Raw genomic sequence first — 19,085 nt, forward strand, 5'->3', positions numbered from 1 at the left:
AGGTTTGGTCTCTGGGTTGGGAAGATCTCCTGGAGAAGGAAATGGCAACCCACTGCAGCATTCTTGCCTGGAAATCCCATTGACAAAGGAGCCTGGAGGGCTACAGTTCATGGAGTTGCAAAAGGGTCAGGTACAACTTAGCGACTGAACAACAACAATAATCAGGAAAAACACAGAAAGAAGCAACAAAAAGCAAACCAAAGAATATGGGAAATAACCTAAAGAAATGAGTAAAGCAAGATAAAATCACCATGCTTTCAGAAGGCATAACCAAGAACACCAAACTTGTCACCAATCGGTGCTTTACGTGTCATGACCATGCTGCAGGGCAGTGACTCCAGTGGCCGGAATCGGGTCCAGATCCCTCCCCACTGGGACAAGCACGGCCAAGTAGCAGGGTATTAAGAAAAGGAGCACATTCCTGGTACTGACATCACAGATGGTGAAAGGGGTTTTGAATTCCCTTTACTTCAGAGATGACAAATAGCTGTGGTTTTGATATTAATAGAAATACTGACTGCATTTCAAAAACAGAAGATTCTTTTACTTAACAAGCATACCCTGAGCATTTACTAAATGCACAAATAATAATAACAACGCTACACATTCTAGAAGAGCTTACATACCACTTGAAGAGACAAAACCAGCATCACTAAATATTTTTAATAACAAAGGCAGTGATTAACGGAAAAGTGGAACAAGGGGATAGAATTGGAAGGCAGTGAAAATGAGTCGGGAAGGGTAGGCTGGAACTCCCAAAATGCCTGACAAAGGAAACTGTGCTTCACCTTGAAAGCAGTGAGGATTCCGAGAGCAGTTTTCAAGCCAGTGACAGAAACATTACTCTAAATTGCAGTCAAATATAAAAATTCAAATACAAAAAATTATCCAAGCAGGTCAGTATATATAAATTTTTTTCTCAAAAGGGCAATAAAAGATACATTAAGGACAAAAAGATAATCACTACGTAAGTTATGAAGCGTAGTAAATCTGAACACAATGTGTATTTGTTTATTTCATGAACACATACAACGTGCCTGGTGCTTTTTCTAAGCATTTTAAAAATGTTGAGTCACATAATCCACATTAACAACCTCAGGAGAACTTTTGTCCAAGTTTACATATAAGAAGACTGAGGCACAGGAAAATAAACTAACTTGCCCAAGGTCACATGACTATTAAGTAGCGAAAACAGGAAATGAACCCAAGCAGTCTGGCTATACAATCTATCCGTGCATGAGGCGTGAGTGCTCAGTCACTCCAGTCATGTCCGACTCTTTGCGACCTCATGGACTGGATGGAACCTTCTAGGCTGGAATTCTCTAGGTAAGAATACTAGAGTGGGTTGCCATGCCCTCCTCCGGGGGATCTTCCTGACCCAGGGATCAGCTCCGAGTCTCTCACATCTCCTGCATTGGCAGGTGGGTTCTTTACCATTAGCGCCGCCTGGGAAGCCCATAGAATCTATCCAGTGCGACCCAACAGAACAAACACTTAGGGTACAGCCAGGATGACTGGGGAACTGAATGTTTTATTTTACTTAATGTTAGTTATTTAAGCTTAAATAATCCCCTATTAGTGGCTAGCGCAGCAGGCTGGACAGAGCCCAGACTCTGCTCTTCGTTTCACCAGAGCACTGCCTTAGTGACAAGCAAGAGAGGAAACCTGGCCAGACAGCCAGGCCACCGCATCCGATTTTAAAGTTTAAACAATTCAAAGAAAGCCTAATAACTGAGCTTCAAGCAGTAAGTGACTGTAAAATTCACTCTTTATTCTTGAAATTCTTCACCAAAGGTAAGACAAAGATACACTGGGCCAATAAGCTAAATAAAATTGACCTATCTTTCTTTAAAATAACACTTAAAGTTATTAAGTTTACTGCAGCAATGTTTACAATAGCCAAAACAGGGAAGCAACCTAACTGTCCATCAACAGAAGAATGGATAAAGAAGACATGGTACATATATACATATATATTACTCAGCCATTAAAAATGAAATAATGCCATTTGCGGCAACAAATGAAGGGAAGTCAGAGAAGGAAGAATATCATATGACATCTCATAAGTGAATCTAAAAAGAAATGATACAAATGAACTTACAAAACAGAAAGAGACTCACAGAATTAGAGGATGAACTTACACTTGCTGGGGGGTGAGGGGTAGCGACAGTCTGGGGTGGTCATGTACACACTGCTGTATTTTAAATGGGTAACTAACATGGACCTACTGTGTTGCACAGAGAACTCTGTTCAATGTTCTGTGGCAGCCTGGATGGGAAGGGAATTTGAGGGCAAATGGATACATGCATATGTACAGCTGAATCCCTTTTGCTGTTCACCTGAAACTATCACATCATTGCTTGTTAATTAGCTATACCCCAATATAAAAAAAAAAGTTTAAAAAAATAAAAGTAAAACAAGGTTATAAGATGTGTACACAGGAGTATATTTCCCTAAAAGAAAGTTTTGATAAACTTTTTATCAATTAACCTTGCCCACAAGATACACATACAACTGCGACTTCCAATACTACAAATCTAAAGAAGAAATTCACTGCTTAAAGTTTTCAAAGTACAAATGAACCAACACTACAGTAGAAACAAATATCACTATACTGAATCAGATCATTGTCCACATAACCCTATACTCTGTCTCAGATATAAACTCCTATAAACAAGCTATCAGCCATCGAAGTGATCAGGAATGTAGCATCAACAGGAATAACAAAGATAAAAATATCAAAACAAACAAAAATATTAATGGCAGCTTACATTTAGCCCTTACCATGTGCCAGCCACTGTGCTTCATATGGCTTATCTCAATCCTCACAACACTCCTATGAAATACATATTATTATCCCTACTTTTCAGATAGAGAGTCTGATGTACCAGGAGGATAAGTAACTTGCCAAAGGTCACACAGCTAATAAGTGAGTAGTAAATCCAAGACTGAGATCCAATCTGCCTGATTATAGTCCATGTTCTCAACCAGCCTCCCCTGGGCTGCCGTCATTCATGAGCAGTAAACCGTGAGAAGTCTCTAAAAGCTCTCCATCATTAAGTCCATTACACAACCCAATGTACTGTGTATATGTGTTTGTGTGTGTTTAAAAGAGCAAATGTAGGCAGGCAGGCCTTACAAATTTAATATTTTAATGTAAGAGGCTATCACAGAAAACAAAAATGGCATTAAGAAGTAGAATATGAATGACAGGTCTCTATGAGATCTTAGGGGACAACTCATATAGTAGATGGAAAACCGCGTGACACAAAGACATTCACTGACTTGCCCAAACTCACACAGTGGTACGACGAGATCATAGGTCTTCTGACGCCCAAATCATCAGTGTCCCTCCCGTCATATTAAAATGGCCACATCTTATGTTTTAACTTGGGATATATGCTTCTCCTTGCTAAGACTGACCAACCCCGCACTGAACAAAGTACAGTGTGATAGTGCTTGAAATGCATTTAAAAGACCCAACTTGCTTTTTAACTTTTCTAACCACATTGGATACCACACTAGTGAGGAACACTTTGACTACAAGTAATAAACTAAAAAGTCTACAGGTAAGTCAAGGCTGACACAAATGCTCACTGGTCTCACTGGAGACCAGACTTTTATGTTTCTCTTCCACCATATTGCTTTTGTCCTCATGGTCACATAATGGCTGCTGTAACTCCAGGAATTACATTCCCATAACAGGTAGAAAGAAAGACGTAACAAGGAAGCAGAGGTGACAACTGTCTCAAAAAGCAAAACTTTCCCAGAAGTCTCCAGCAGGCCTTTGCTTAAATCTCAGGAAACAGTTTATTTGCTGATTTGATTTTTAACTGAGCACAATCTCATTACAAACAAAATCAAGACCCTATTGTTAGTAAAGATTTAAGGGAGACTAGGCGACAGTGAACAGTGTTTGCCACAAGCAGCTGTTTCTCAGCTTCCCGTGAAATAATTATCACGGTATCTTCTTTCTTGGTTATGAGCATGAAACTCTCCATAAGTCACAGAGACCTTCAAAGAAATAAAACACACTATATGCTATGACTTCAGTTTCTCAAACTTAAAACAGTCAACATGTAGCAAAATATGGATATCGTTTAAACATAAGCTGAAGAGAAAATAAGAGGGGAAAAGCAACAAATAAACATACATAAGCTGAACGCCATTACCTATCAAACCATTACAAAATATCTTAAGGGAAAATCACACATTTCTCTGTCCATTGTTATGTTATTAGCTATAATATTTCACTTAATATTTCTAATGATGAGTTTATGACAATCTCAACTATCTAAAACACAGCTAAAAATCAGAATGGAAACTAAAATGTTCAGTAAGCCAAAACATTATTTCAATTAACATTTACTGGTCGATTTAATAAACATAATAGTAAGGTACAGTAGAATTGTAAAGATCTAGTAATAGAAGCAAAAGTAAAATGCTATGAGATTACAAAGAAAGAAATGATTAACTCTGACACAGAAAGACAAGAGGAGAAAAAAAACCAGAGAGCACTTTCTGGTGAGGGTGTCGTTTGCGCCTTGGAGGCTGATCTGATGAGGACTGTAAGCCGCTGGAGAAGAAAGGGAAGGACCTCCCACCCTGACGGAGCACACACCTGGGCAAGAGCAAGCATTCTGCTGCTGCTGGGACAGAGGCTGCATGGGGAGAGCTAGTGAGCATCACAGCTAGAATACAGTTTAAGTCCCAACTTTAGGCTTTACGGCAGATTCACAAAATGAGCTCAGACAGCAATGGGAGGATGGAATACGAGCTCAGTGCCCAGACACACCTATCAGTCTTCTCACTTTCTTCCACTGTCACCTTAGGAATATTTCCAAACTTTTTCACAGGGGATAGAAGCTCATGTTTGGCACTGAGCTCTCTTTCACTATTTATTTTGCTTGACATGCCTATTCTCCTTCCCCGCCCCCACGCTTTTATGCATCCTTTGCTCAGTTCAGTTGCTCAATTGTGTCCAATTCTTTGCGACCCCATAGACTGCAGCAAGCCAGGCTTCCCTGTCCATCACCAACTCCCAGAGCTTGCTCAAACTCTTGTCCATTGAATCGGTGATGCCATCCAACCATCTCATTCTCTGTCGTCCCCTTCTCCTCCTGCCTTCAATTTTCCCAGCATCAGGGTCTTTTCCAATGAGTCAGTTCTTCACATCAGGAGGCCAAAGTACTGGAGCTTCAGCTTCAGCACCAGTCCTTCCAATGAACACCCAGGACTTATCTCCTTTAGGATGGGCTGGTTGGATCTCCTTGCAGCCCAAGGGACTCTCAAGAGTCTTCTCCAACACTAGTTCAAAAGCATCAGTTTTTCGGTGCTAAGCTTTCTTCACAGTCCATCCTCACATCCATACAGGACCACTGGAAAAACCATAGCCTTGACTAGACAGACCTTTGTTGGCAAAGTAATGCCTCTGCTTTTTAATATGCTGTCTAGGTTGATCATAACTTTCCTTCCAAGGAGTAAGTGTCTTTTAATTTCATGGCTACAGTCACCATCTGCAGTGATTTTGGAGCTCAAGAAAATAAAGTCTCTGTTTTCATTTTTTCCCCATCTATTTGCCATGAAATTGACAGGACCAGATGCCATGATCTTAGTTTTTTGAATGTTGAGCTTTAAACCAACTTTTTTACTCTCCTCTTTCACTTTCATCAAGAGGCTCTTTAGTTCACCTTCACTCTCTGCCATAAGGGTGGTGTCATCTGCATATCTGAGGTTATTGATATTTCTCACAGCAATCCTGATTCCAGCTTGTGAGTTATCCAGCCAGGCATTTCCCATGATGTACTCTGCATATAGGTTAAATAAGCAGGGTGACAATATACAGCCTTGACGTACTCCCTCCAGATTTGGAACTAGTCTGTTGTTTCATGTCCGGTTCTAACTGTTGCTTCTTGACCTGGATACAGATTTCTCAAGAGGCAGGTAAGGAATCTGGTATTCCCACCTCTTGAAGAATGTTCCACAGTCTGTTGTGATCTGCCCAGTCAGAGGCTTTGATGTAGTCAATAAAGCAGAAGTAGATGTTTTTCTAGAAATATCCTTTGCTACTTAGCTCAAATAAGAGTATCTGTCACTTTATCAAAGAGTTTAATCCCTTCACTCTCGTAATTACCAAACCAGGGCCAGTTCCCCCCTGGGGTTCCCATGACATCTCATCTATTACAATACTCCTCATAATATTGTAATCACTGTCTTTCATCTCTTACCAACAGCACATGAATTCCTTGAGTTTACAAATCTGTAGCCTTTGACTGTGTGGATCACAATAAACTGGGGAAAATTCTGAAACAGATGAGAATACCAGACCACCCGACCTGCCTCTTGAAAAACCTGTATGCAGGTCAGGAAGCAACAGTTAGAACTGGACATGGAACAATAGACTGGTTCCAAATAGGAAAAGGAGTACGTCAAGGCTGTATATTGTCACTCTGCTTATTTAACTTATATGCAGAGTACATCATGAGAAACACTGGGCTAGAGGAAGCACAACTGGAATCAAGATTGCCAGGAGAAATATCAATAACTTCAGATATGCAGATGACACCACCCTTATGGCAGAAAGTGAAGAACTAAAGAGTCTCTTGATGAAAGTGAAAGAGGAGAGTGAAAAAGTTGGCTTAAAGCTCAACATTCAGAAAACTAAGATCAAGCATCCAGTCCCATCACTTCATGGCAGATAGATGGGGAAACAGGGGAAACGGTGGCTGACTTTATTTTTCTGGGCTCCAAAATCACTGCAGATGGTGATTGCAGCCATGAAATTATTATTATTATTTTTTTAATATTATTTTATTAGTTGGAGGCCAATCACTTCACAACATTTCAGTGGGTCTTGTCATACATTGACATGAATCAGCCATATAGTTACACGTATTCCCCATCCCGATCCCCCCTCCCACCTCCCTCTCCACCCGACTCCTCAGGGTCCTCCCAGTGCACCAGGCCCGAGCACTTGACTCATGCATCCCACCTGGGCTGGTGGTCCGTTTCACCATAGATAATATACATGCTGTTCTTTCAAAACATCCCACCCTCACGTTCTCCCCCAGAGTTCAAAAGTCTGTTCTGTACTTCTGTGTCTCTTTTTCTGTTTTGCATATAGGGTTATCGTTACCATCTATCTAAATTCCGTATATATGTGTTAGTATACTGTAATGTTCTTTATCTTTCTGGCTTACTTCACTCTGTATAATGGGCTCCAGTTTCATCCATCTCATTAGAACTGATTCAAATGAATTCTTTTTAACGGCTGAGTAATATTCCATGGTGTATATGTACCACAGCTTCCTTATCCATTCGTCTGCTGATGGGCATCTAGGTTGCTTCCATGTCCTGGCTATTATAAACAGTGCTGCGATGAACATTGGGGTGCACGTGTCTCTTTCAGATCTGGATTCCTCAGTGTGTATGCCCAGAAGTGGTATTGCTGGGTCATATGGCAGTTCTATTTCCAGTTTTTTAAGAAATCTCCACACTGTTTTCCATAGTGGCTGTACTAGTTTGCATTCCCACCAACAGTGTAAGAGGGTTCCCTTTTCTCCACACCCTCTCCAGCATTTATTGCTTGTAGACTTTTGGATAGCAGCCATCCTGACTGGCGTGTAATGGTACCTCATTGTGGTTTTGATTTGCATTTCTCTGATGATGAGTGATGTGGAGCATCTTTTCATGTGTTTGTTAGCCATCTGTATGTCTTCTTTGGAGAAATGTCTGTTTAGTTCTTTGGCCCATTTTTTGATTGGGTCGTTTATTTTTCTGGAATTGAGCTTCAGGAGTTGCTTGTATATTTTTGAGATTAATCCTTTGTCTGTTTCCTCATTTGTTATTATTTTCTCCCAATCTGAGGGCAGCCATGAAATTAAAAGACGCTTACTCCTTGGAAGGAAAGTTATAACCAACCTAGACAGCATATTAAAAAGCAGAGACATTACTTTGCCAACAAAGGTTCACCTAGTCAAAGCTATGGTTTTTCCAGTGGTCATGCATGGATGTGAGAGTTGGACTATAAAGAAAGCTGAGTGCCAAAGAATTGATGCTTTTGAACTGTGGTGTTGGAGAAGACTCTTGAGAGTCCCTTGGACTACAAGGAGATCCAACCAGTCCATCCTAAAGGAGATCAGTCCTGGGTGTTCATTGGAATGAATGATGTTGAAGCTGAAACTCCAATACTTTGGCCACCTGATGTGAAGAGCTGACTCACTGGAAAAGACCTGGATGCGGGGAAAGATTGAGGGCAGGAGGAGAAGGGGACGACAGAGGATGAGATGGTTGGATGGCATCACCGACTCAATGGACATGGGTTTAGGTGGACTCCGGGAGTTGGTGATGGACAGGGAGGCCTGGCATGCTGCAGTTCATGGGGTCACAGAGAGTTGGACACTACTGAGCAACTGAACTGAACTGAATTGAACCCTTACATCTAAGACACGATGAGTGTTAAATGCATGTTTATGAAATAAAAGGAGGAAGCTACTTTAGTAACCTGGAGGAGAGATGCTAAGGCATGAAAGTGGGAATGAAAACGTTAAGACAGAAGCAAAAGCTCATGTTTTACTAGCAGGAGAGATTTTCAGGGCTTCACTCTCAATCTACAGATTTTAAGAGTAATTTTGATAAACATGGTCATCTGGTTTTGCTAACTACAAAAAAAATTTTTTTAATAACAAACTTGAATCATTAAGAAAAGATATATATTTAGCATACTTCTGTTGAGCCAGATAGATAAACATGTAATATTCTCAAAATATTTTTGTTCAAATATACATGATGCCTTTAGAGGATAAAACCAGGCTGCTTACTAATACACAGCTACAATGATCACATTTGTGCCTGATGTACATCTGAATAGGTTGTAGGGTTTTATCTCCAGCCTACTCTATGACATGGTTCCTTCCCAATCTAGTCAAGCTTGGCCCTGGAGATGCAGGCTAACCAGGTCATTCGAGAGGAAAACTGTGATACTTTATTTTTCCACTTAGCATAGAATCATTTATCCCATTTCCTTCCCTGGTCCACAAGACTAAACTGCTTGAATCTTGCCCATGATGACCTCATGGGAAAACAAACAACTCACAATACTGCCCTGACTATACAAAAACCTGTCAACTAGGCTGTATGAACAAACATTCTTCCACTCATTCCTTTACTCAATAAATAGTTGTCCCAGGTGTGAGCAGGGATCACATCTTATTTTGTATCCCCAGTGATCAATTAGCAAAGTGTATTCCAAATAGTGGACACCTGATAAGGGAGAATGAATGAGAGAATGATGAACAAATGAATACATACACATGCATATTTGACCCTCCTTCCCATAAAGCAGAGATACTTTCCTCAAGACCAGTTGTCCTTTGCCTAGTCTTCCAAGGCTATACTACAAAACATCTATTCCTATCCACTTCAACTATCTTACAAATGTCAATCTCTTCCAGCAGTTCCCCCAGCATCATTAGAAGAGAGTGTGGCTCCATGAAAGTTATCCTTCAGATAGTACTACCATCAGTTCTCTCCCTTTCTTATAGTCTAACTGCTGCAAAATCCAAATCCCTCAAAGAATATTGGCATGAACTCTAAGCACCGCACTTCACTAAATTTTGGTAGTCTAGGATACTTGATTAGCTTTTCTACTAAGTGACAAAGCAGTGATTTGGCAAATATTCTGAAAAATTTGAGAGAAAATATTCATGAATATTCTGTAATTTTCTCTCCTCCAAAGTAATTCTTAGCCATACCCTTGGAAACATGTTAAGTTTGTTTACTGGCTCATATCAAGGAAAACTAATTGATGAAAACTTCTCAAAGCATCTATCATAATTATTTCATGCCCAATTTTTATACTTCCACTCACAAATCGATTTTCCCATTGTACTTACTAATATTAATGTGAACACAATACTTTGAAATGTTGCAATCCTTGCAGCTATCCAAATTCATGCTACCTGTTAAAGAATTGAGTTTAAAACTCTCTTCCAAAGAGTCACTGTTTTATATCTGTCTGTAGGACTTTACCTTTCTCAAGCAGTTACCAATATTAAAAATTGGTAAAATACAACATTACTTTGCAAAAAGATAAAACTAACAGTAAACATATTAGCTAAATGATTAAAAACACCATTAGAACAGGTTTGATAAAAACAAGCTTCTAAGAAAAATGTCTATATATGTAAGCTGTTTCATGGAAAATTCTATCAGAAAATATAGGTGAAAAAAATCTAAAAGCAAAAACCATTCTACTACTTTAGTATTTAGTATCTTTTAGTACTATGTTTCCTATATTCACATGGTATTTCCTGTCAATATTATAACATTATTTATAAGTATATGTGTGTACACATTATGAAAGGCAAGAAGAATATTATTCTTTCCCCACATATATCCCAAGTAACAATGATTGTGCCTGAAAATATATAAACTAGAAGAAACTAGTTAATAAAAAATTCTGTCTGTAAAGGTCAAACTGTATGAATCTGACATTTTCAAACAGATTGGGATTTAATTAATTTATATTCTCCTGAAATAGTAAAAGTAATAAGCTTTTTTTAAAAATGCCTAATTGTTAGAATCCTGCTATTCAAAAATAAAAAACAATCTTCTGTTTCAGAAGAAAGTGAAGGCGAAAACAGGAGGTAAATAACTGTGAAGCAGCCTAGATAATACTTTCACATTTTCATAATGAAAATAGTTTCTTTGATTTGTGAGATATTTTTGTCCATTTAAATATCTCATTCTCATGAAATGAGAACAGACAAGAAAATTTCTATAGTTGCTTTCAGCTGTAATATTCTGTATATTACTAATTAAATTATATGTTACAATATTATTTAATATCACCCTAAATCATTTTACATAGGACTTGAAGGAATCTCATAAACTTAACTTTAAACAAAGATCATATCAAGTTTTTAACCCAAAATATTCTATATTTTATATCATCTGAGGTATGCTTATGCTATTCTAATAATATAAAAACAGAATGATATATTCTTCATATGAAAAAGCTGGCATATAAATTTATCAACTGGCTGATTTTAAGCTATAGATTAAATTAGTTAAATTGCCAGTATTACAAACTTTGCTGAAGGCCAATATATTTTAAATTAATTCCTAACTGTCACTTTAGAGATTAACTAAACTATTTCAAATGCACAAAAATCAAAACACAGAAGTATTACTATTTCTTCAAAAATCTATCTGCATAGTTTATTTTAGGATCTGTAAGTCAGGCATGCAATTAAAAAAGATTTTGAAAATGTATTCCAGCATATCTTAAACTGTCACAGACTATAAATATTGGACGATTTTAACAGAATTAAGCATATATCATAAACAGAAAAAAGCAACTATTCACTGAAAAAGGCAATAAGATCTACCTTTCACTGGCTAAATTCATATTTATTACTATTATTTATCACTTATTCACACAAATAAGAACCAAGTAGTCCTGCTCTGCTACAGGCGGAATTCGAGCTTATTCTCTTCTGATTTCTGCCATAAACATTATATTTGAAAATTAGAAGAGGATTATATAAATTACTCTTCTCACCCCCAAAATAAATATTGCGAGAGGATCCCGACAGCAGGAAAGTACGGCTGCAACGGATATGTCACAACCTCTCCTCTCTCTTCAGGCCTCGTGATAAAATGATATGCTTCTAATTTGTGATTTCAAAACAGCAATAATGAGGTGCATTAACAATTATGCCATTACCTGATCCTCTTCAGATACCAAAATACATCAGAAGAACAAAAGCACACAGTCTAACTCAAACTCCTCTTTGATAGCTGCTCCTTAAGTCGATATCCACAAAAATCTCTAAGTGCCTTAAAGTGCTCCGACTGTGCATCCTGCTGCGGTTCCTACCTTCCTTCGCTCTGGCTGCTCTCTGTCTGGATGGTGTCACCAGCTCCTTTACAATCTGCAAGACTTGAATCATTGCTAGTGAACAAGCCAAAGGCTCCAGCTGCATCCCCCAGGAATCCAACAAGTTTCACCAGCGCGAGCTCACTGCATCTCTGCTTTCAGGAAGCTCGGAACAAGCACAGTTCAACTCCAGAGGAATACATGCTCTGCTCAGCTCTCCCTGCAGGCTCTGAAGCAGTCAGTAAGATACACAAGAGGATGGGCTGCATCTCCTTGAAATGAAGGCTTCAAAGTGATTTTTGCCACATGTGAAAACCACCATCCTCAGAGTCCAAAATGTGTTAACTTTGCAGAGCATTAACAAGTTATATACAAAACAAAATATAAGTAATCTGTGAAGCACTGAGCACAGTGCAAACATTTTCTGACAAAAGTCACGACAGGAAAAATAAAGTGCTACACTATAAATCCTCACATAGTGGATCACAGATGCTGTGTGCAAGTTTTTAAAAACACACGCAGAAGCAGTCAACCAAAATACCCTGCACTGTCAAAGCCCTGATATTTTTTTTCAATTTTCTCAAAAATCTCTTATTTGAAATACAGAAAATAAAATGTGGATAAAAATACAACTCTTATCTTGCTAACTCCAAGCTTTCAGATCTGCATAGAAGATATGGTACCTCAAAAAATGCCCTAAGAACCCACTGCCCTCCCCCTCATACACGCCCCACGGACAGTCTAGCCCTTGCAGCGAGGTCTTGGTCCCAGTGCACACTAGAAACCCCTAGAATGGTTGTAAATTCACTGGTTTCACCATCTGAGGCGTGGGCCAGAGAATTTCAAATCAAGTATAACCACTGTTTCTGCCATATGATTTTTAACAGTCAAGCTGCAACTGTGCTCAATTAATATTTAATACTTTTGTCATGTGTTCCATTCATCACGCAGCACCCCTTTCACAGTAAACCTACAGAGTTAATTAAAAGAGAAAAACAAGCTTTAGGTTAGTTAATATGGTAAAATGTTACATTTACTAAAGTGATTCTTCACCAGCAATTTGTCCCTCCTACTGTACTGTTGACTTTCCTAGTTTTCTTTCCTTCCCATTTACTGATATTCTTAATGTATCATAAAATAATAGATCCTAGAGCAAATCAAAGGCAGTTTCCTTTACCTCCACACAGTTAAAGGCTTGCTTGTTACTTTCCCATTTTCCAATTGGACAACTGAGGTACCCGGTGAATCAGCCACGGCTGGAAGTACAGCACAGGCTCCAACCCAAAGGCTTCTGCCTTCCATGGCACCAAGCCTCTTGTGAAAAAATGTACAGTTCTGAAATTCAGGGTAAAATTTTCAGCTCTTCAGAGAAGTGCTAGAATGCATGCATATACATCCGCCCATAATGTATTCTCTATCTGGGTGTTAATGGAAGACGTGTGTGCTCAGTTGCTCAGCCGTGTCCGACTCTTTGTGACGCCATGGACCATAGCCAGCCAGGCTCCTCTGTCCATGGGATTTCCCAGGCAAATACTGGAGTGAGCAGCCATTCCCTTCGGGGGTCTTCCTGACCCAGGGATAGAACCCGAGTCTCTCGTGTCTCTGCACTGGCAGGCAGATTCTTTACCACTGTGCCACCTGGGAAGCCCACAAGTGCTACAAACCCATGGTAGTCAGAAAACATTGGCAGATGGAGGACAAAACCCAGCAGTTATCCTAACGATTAAAGAGCTTGTCTGGACTTGCAAACCAAATCAAGAGAAGAGTTCAAATGGGTCAAAGAGCAAATTCTAAACTCAAAACAAAACTGTGCTTTTCAATGCATCCCTTTGAAGACCCGAAACAGGCAAATCAACATTTGAGTCAAATCCTTCCAAAGTTCCCCTCATTCTTTTCATCCCTTGCCCCATTTCCCAGGACAGTTCTGAACATGAAGTATTAGTAGTGATCATCGCTCAGTTGTGTCCGACTCTTCGTGACCCTATGGATGGTAGCCCACCAGGCTCCTCTGTCCATGGAATTCTCCAGGCAAGAATACTGGAGTGAGTTGCCATTTCCTCCTCCAGGGGATCTTCCAGACCCAGGGATCAAACCTGGGTCGCCTGCATTTCAGGCAGATGCTCTACTGTCTGAGCTACCAGGGAAGCCTAAACATGAAATGGGTGTTAAATATCTACTGGCTTTATTTTCCAGTCCTTTGCAAGTCCAGCTCCTGAGAAAGTACTTTTCCTAGGAAAGAAAGGATGTTTGTGAAAAGTACTTTCTGGTAGCTCTGCTTCTCTTTCCATCACATAGGACATCATCCTCTCAGTCAACTCTGTCCTCCAAATCTGACCAGTGAAGAGAAGAACACCTGTATTTGTGTTTCCATAAATTTTGATTATCATCACTCCCTATCCTCACTGATATCAGTATTGATCTTGTAAATGAAAATCATACAACAATCAGTTTGAACATACTGGTTCGCCACTGTCAACCTTTGCCAAGCCAGTTTTTCCTTGTTTCTCTCATTCGTTTATGCTTTTATCACACACTGCATCACTTAAAATATCTGAGCATACATTCTAATATATGGAGCTGAGCTGTACTCTAAAATACCAAGATCACAGGATACAATGACAGACAGAGGAACACTTACAGATTAGAGGAAGAGTGAAGAGTCGGGATAACTAAATGGAACACATGATCCCAGACCAGATACTGGACCAGAAAGGGATGAAGGAAAATGTGTGACATTTGAGACAGCTAGCAAAATCTGAATACAACCTATAGATTATCAGTGTTAATCTCCTGACTGTGACCACTCCAGGGCAGTTATGTAACAGAATATCTTGGATGTTAGGAAATATACTCTGAAGTACTTAAGGGTAAATATATCAACTTACTCTTTAATCGGTCAAAAAGTATTTATTAGAATGAGAAAGTAAATGAGATAAAATGGTAACTAACATTTGGGAAATCCAGATGAGAGAATATATGAGAATTGTTTGTTACTCTTGCAACATTTTCCAAAGACTGAAACTATTTTAAAATAGATTCTGAACAATAAATGTATTTGTTTAAAAAAGATAAGTATGTACTCATGTTTATAATACGTTTGAATCATAGAGGGCAGTAATTTAAAATGAGATAAATAATGTAAAAAGAATTACACATTTGTATATATGCTGTGTTTCAGTTAACTCTATATGTATATACATGTTTACATATATACGTGGGCCTGCATCTGTGCATGCTAAGTAGCTCCAGTCATGTCCTTTGTGACCCTATGGACTAGAGCCCGCCAGGCTCCTCTGTTGATGGGATTCTTCAGGCAAGAACACTGGAGTGGATTGCCATGCCCTTCCCCAGGGGATCTTCCCAACCAAGGGATCAAATCCCTGTCTCTTATGTCTCCTACATTGGCAGGAGGGCTCTTTACCAGCGCCACCTGGCAATACATACATGGGCAATTTCATATTTGCTTTCTTCACCCCAGAATTCATTTTGAACCCTCCTGGATCACAAATTTTGAAGGCCCACAACCCTCTGGGCTTACTCTGGCACAGGTAGTCTCGAAAGAATTAGTTTTACCACTAAAGCTAATCTAGAGGAAACGCCTTCAGCAGTGGTCCTCCACTCTGATGTCCTTTACATCAGGAAGGATGTCTCCTTCCTCCCATCTTAAGAAAAAGGCCAACCGTCACCCATCTTACTACAGTGCAGAGCCCCAAAGAGTAAAACGTGAGAGGTGGGGACAAAGAAAACTCAACAGCTCCTCTGATCAAGACACAGGTAACATGAGCCCATTCAACTCATTAAGATATGAGTTTTTAATAAAATATTAGGTTATAATGAATAATTAAAAAAATTTATCATGTTTGTTGTTTCAGCCAACTGTATTAGAATAAAACTCTGGGAGGAAAGAGGAATGAATGTATATTTCAGGGGGAAAAAAGGATAGTACCTAGGATCTTACCAACCAAGGAATAGCCTGTCAATTTTTTTAGATGGGTAAAATTGGGTATCAAACCACTGTGATATTTAAACCCTGCTGGATAAACTTCCAAGAGGAATCTAACAGTTTTCAACTACTTAGCATGTTTCCTTATTGGCCCTCTAGTACAAAGAATTGGTTTATTCACAGTCTTTAGCTGTAATCATTGGGTCATGCTTAGCCAACTTTTATTTATTCACTTAATGCCACAAAGCAACCACCAAAACAAAAACTAGGACCTCAATAATCTACATGTAACCTGTGGTCCCTCCAACTACCAATTCATCACCCCCTGCTTTCAACTCAAAGAATCATCCTGAATCCAGCAGCTATCGTTTCACTGATTTTCTTTATATGTTACTACACACACACATACACACACACACACACACACACACACACACACACACACACACACACACACACACACACACACACAAAAGCCTAGTGTTGCTATTTGGTTGCTCTGAACTTTATAAAAAGGGCATCATATTTTATGTGATGTTTTGGGAATTAGATATTTTTTTCTTAAAAGTTAATTCTATTACATTCTAGACCAGTGAATCTCAATCTTCAATACACACTGTAATTACCTGGGAAATTTTTTAAGGTATGATGTCTAGGTCCATCCACGGGGATTTTGACTTCACTATCCTGGGGTGCAGCCCGGGCACCATAAACATTAACAGTTCCCCCAAATGATCTTAACATTCAGTCAAGGTTAAGAAGCACCATTCTAGAAGAATGACACGGGAAGAGCTAACTATATGTGAAAAAGTGAACACAAAAAGTACAAAATGTCATGAACGCCCTATTACCATTGTTTATACATACATGAGGGGAGAAAGAGAGTTGGATGTATGAAGAAAAATATCAAAATGATACCAGTGATTTTTCCTCTGGTAGCATTATAAGTAAACTTTTAGTCTTCTTTTGCTAGACTTTTCCACAGAGAACACATTTTACTACCTTTTTTTAAGGAATTATACTTTGCTTTTTTTTTTTTTTTTTTAATAATCTGCATCATCTCACCAAAAGAGATATATATAGAAAACAAGTAACTATAGGAAAAGAGGCTCAACATCCAGTCATTAGAGAATTTCAAATTAAGACAACAAGGTATCAATACACATCTATCAGAATGGCTAAACTCCAACACTCTAACAACATCAAATGCTGGCAAGGATGTGGAGCAACAGGAACTCTCATAAACTGCTGATGGGAATGCAAAATAGTACAGTCACTTTGGAAGACAATTCGGCAGTTTCTTACAAGACTAAATATGCTAATATACTATACTAATATGATTACCAATTGTGCTCCTTAGTAGTTACCCAAATGAGTTGAAAACTTATATTCACATAAAAACTTTTATAATTGCCAAACACCTGGAAGCAACTAAAACATTCTTCAGTAGGTGTATTCTGAATAAATAAACTGTGATACATCCAGGCAATGGAATATTATTCATCAAGGAAATGAGCTATCAAGCACAAAAAGACATACAGGAATCTTCAGTGCATAATGTTAAGTCAAAGAAGTCAATCTCAAATAAGCCACACAATACATGATCCCAACCATTTGATATTCTGGAAAAGGCAAAACTATGGAGACAATAAAATGATCAGCAGTTGCCAAGAATGTGGGAAGAAGGAAAGAAGAATCAATATGTGGATTTTTAGGCCAGTGCACCCACTCTGCATATTACTGTAATGACAGAAACATGTCATACATTTGTCAAGACTCATAGAACAAATGACTCAAAGAGGGAACCCTAAAGTAAACTATGAACTTTAGTTAACAATACTGCTTCAATACTGGCTCATCAATTGCAGTAAATGTACCACACTGGTGTAAGATGTTAACAGCAACAGTATAATGGAACTCCTGGTACTTTCCACTCAAATTTTCTGTAAGCCTAAAACTTTTCTGGAAAAAAAAACAAAACTCTTTATAAAAAATTACAAGGAATTAATCTATGCTTAATATATATTTAATCTCCATCCTACTCTTCAGACTTCAATACAAAGATAAATCCAAAGAGTACAGAGTTTAACAGGAGATAGACTGCTTAACACAAAAATCTAGACTGCCTACATACATGTGAGATCCACGTGGCCTGGAGGACAAGGAATATTATAATCACCCTTGAGATGGGCTGCCTGCAAACACTTGTAAGCTACTTCTTTTTTTAACAGAAAAACTCTTACCTCAATCTTGGGTTCTACATTTGAATTCTTGTTATATATGGCCACCTCCAAAACCACTAACTTTGGGCCAAGCCCCAACACTGCTGATTTACTTTTCCTTCCCATCACTTCCAAATCCAGCATTTCCAGAGCAGAACCAAGGGAGAAAACCCATGAGCAAATGAGAAAGATGACAACAGAGACAGAAACGCAGCAGGCTGGAGAGAGAGCACTCTCGATCTCCTTCTATGTGGACATTTCAACTGTGCCACTTTCCTTTCTCCAAAGGAGAATGAAAGGCAAAAACCAACTTCTTTCAGATGAAAGAGGATCAAAAACAGGAACTGCGTAGCAAATGATGTAAAGAAAAAACAGTCTGGGAGAGGAAAGAAATCTTTTCCCACCATACCTTATTCAACAACAAGAGAAACAGGAAGAGAGAAAGAACAATATTGAATTTGATCTCATTTGTATTCTTTCTCACACTCATTTAATAAAACATGAGCAAGTTCACTGAAGCATCTTTCTTGGTCCTAAGTGAAAAGAAATACAAGAGAATCCATATATTCTAAAGCAGAATTATACTACTATCCATAACAAATAATGTTATAGATACTTCAAACCAAGATTCCTTAGAATCTTAAAGAACTACAAACTAATTTAACAAAATCTCTGCTTTTTTTCAATTTACATCTTTAACAGTTTTTATTACAAAAAGAATACACGCTTAGTGTAGAAAAAAATTATCCAAAAATAAGTCAAAAGAAAATAAAAATCTTGCTCAGGCCCACTGTATAGAGATAAGCACTGCTAACAACCTTTTAGACTTTTCATGTACTTTCTGCTTGCTGATTTAACAAAAATGAGGTAACAGTATGCATACTCTTTTGGAACTAATATGTATTTTCACAATTCTGAATATTTCATCGACATCTTTTTCATAAAATAAACAAAGACAAGGCTATTTGCACTGTGCTCTGTCCACAAAATTTTTTGATCAAATGAACAACAGCCCAGCATCTTTTCATTCTTGGCAAAG

The 19,085-nt window shown here is 38.5% G+C and overlaps 1 protein-coding gene across 2 annotated transcripts in view; it reads right to left on the reverse strand.

Moving 5' to 3' along the window:
• USP6NL (USP6 N-terminal like) overlaps window positions 1-19,085 on the reverse strand; it is a 141,240-nt gene that overhangs the window by 93,799 nt on the left and 28,356 nt on the right. The window lies entirely within an intron of this gene.

The sequence above is a fragment of the Muntiacus reevesi genome, chromosome 2 (genome assembly GCF_963930625.1).
Source record: "Muntiacus reevesi chromosome 2, mMunRee1.1, whole genome shotgun sequence".
Classification (NCBI taxonomy): Eukaryota; Metazoa; Chordata; class Mammalia; order Artiodactyla; family Cervidae; genus Muntiacus; species Muntiacus reevesi.